Here is a 1,969-nt window from a genome sequence, read left to right as displayed (position 1 = left end):
GGTGAATACTAATCTAAAAATTCACACTGTTAAAGGGGGAAGCTGCCAGAGGAACTGAGCAGCTACACTAGTTTTTTTTTTTTTTTTCTCATCCTGGGTTGGTGCCTGGGGGCTTCTCTTAGTGGTAATCATGAGACTGTGTGGTGCCAGAGATGGTAGCCTGAGGTTCCTGGGTGCCAAACATATGCGCCAGCCCTGTGAGCTGTCTCTCTGGCCCCTGTTATTTTAGTCTTCAATGCACTTTTTGTTTCTTAGGGAAAGGCTCTGGCATTCCAGCTAAGTTTAAGCTTCTGTTTCATTGAATTTTGTGTTTCTCAGTGCATGTCCAGTGGCTAATTTTTTCAGGAGAGTTCTTCTTTGATTAAAGTTGTTATGTATCCATGGTTCTAGCCTCATCCCCTCCTAACACACACACACACACACACACACACACACACACACACACACTAATGATCTAATGAGCCTTATGGGGACACTGCAAGAAAACTTTGTGAAAACCCCATTTTTACATAAACCCATATACATTGTGGCAGAATCTTGCAATAATCTCTTTTTTTATTTTATTTAAATTAAAAAAAATTTTTTTATTTAAACATCTTGATTACAAATATGATTCTGATTAGGTTTCAGTCATGTAAAGAACACCCCCCCCCTTCACCAGTGCAACATTCCCACCACCAATGTCCCAAATCTCCCTCCATCCAACCCCACCCCTACCTTTACTCTTGACAGGCTTTCCAGTTCTCTCATTCATTCACATGATTATGGTAGTTCTCAGCGTAGTTATTTCAATAATCTCTTAGGGTGGGCAAACCTGTGATTAGGATGAGACTCATGATTTTCTGTTAATAATTTCAAGAAAGAGGTAGGCCAGAGTGGTTGCCGTCAAAATAGGCAAGTTTATGAAACCCAAGAAGGTGGTCCTGGTCATAGCCGGAAGCTACCTAGGACGCAAAGCGGTCATCATAAAGAACATTTATGATGGCACCTCACACCACCCCTACAGTCATGTCCTGGTGGCTGGAATTGACCGCTATTCATGCAAAGTGACAGCCGCCATGGGCATGAAGAAAACAGCCAAAAAACAAAGATCAAGTCTTTCGTGAAAGTATATAACTATAATCACCTTATGCCCACAAGGTATGCCGTGGACATCCCTTTGGACAAAACCATTGTCAATAAGGATCTCTTCAGAGACCCTGCTCTTAAGTGCAAGACCCACAGAGAGGCCAAGGTCAAGTTTGAGGAGAGATACAAGACCCACAAGAACAAGTGGTTCTTCCAGAAGCTGTGGTTTTAAATCTGTTTTGTTTCCATCATTAAAAACCAAACAAATAAAAAAATAATTTGAAGAAAGAATCCTGCTTTTTTTCTGTGTAATATGTGTGGGCAAAGACGATAAATTTCCAATTATGAGATGATATACTTCTGTTAATTTTGTATTTTCAAAACAACTCTCTTCCTGAATGGTTTCCTTAGAGTCCTGAGAATCACAGGTTACTGGACTTAGACAAGAGTAACTGGAATTGGGGTTAGAGAAAGTCACAGACCACTCCCCAGGTCTGGAAGCATCTGCACTAGCTAAGTTGTGAGGAAGTGGCAGCCAACTCTTTTGGGTGTGGGTGTGGGTGACATGGGGATTTGGACTTGTTCAGAGGAAGCCAGGTTCAGACTGCTGACCTAAAGTTTTCACACCAAAACCAGATTTCACTTTTGGGACTGCTGTATAAAACAAACGACTTAGAGATAAGAGTTAGGTCAGAAAGATCATCCAAAATTTGATTTCAGGAATTTGGTAGGAAGGGATGCAGAGCTGCTAGACTTCTAGCAGGGAAGGTGGGGCCCTCCATTACTCAGGGAGAATGGAACAGGCTTTCCATAGAAGGTGACATGGAAACATTATGTTTGATTTCTTAAGAATAAAGAAAAAGGACATGAATTCATTGCCTGTGAGAATGACTTGCTGCTC

At 41.4% G+C, this 1,969-nt stretch overlaps 1 pseudogene; it reads left to right on the top strand.

The window, feature by feature from the left end:
• The first annotated feature begins 893 nt into the window (after positions 1 to 893).
• LOC126009157 (60S ribosomal protein L27-like) lies at positions 894 to 1,300 on the top strand (annotated as a pseudogene).
• Positions 1,301 to 1,969: the final 669 nt, after the last annotated feature.

The sequence above is a fragment of the Suncus etruscus genome, chromosome 5 (assembly GCF_024139225.1).
Source record: "Suncus etruscus isolate mSunEtr1 chromosome 5, mSunEtr1.pri.cur, whole genome shotgun sequence".
NCBI lineage: Eukaryota > Metazoa > Chordata > Mammalia > Eulipotyphla > Soricidae > Suncus > Suncus etruscus.
This window is presented reverse-complemented; position numbering and strand designations above follow the sequence as displayed.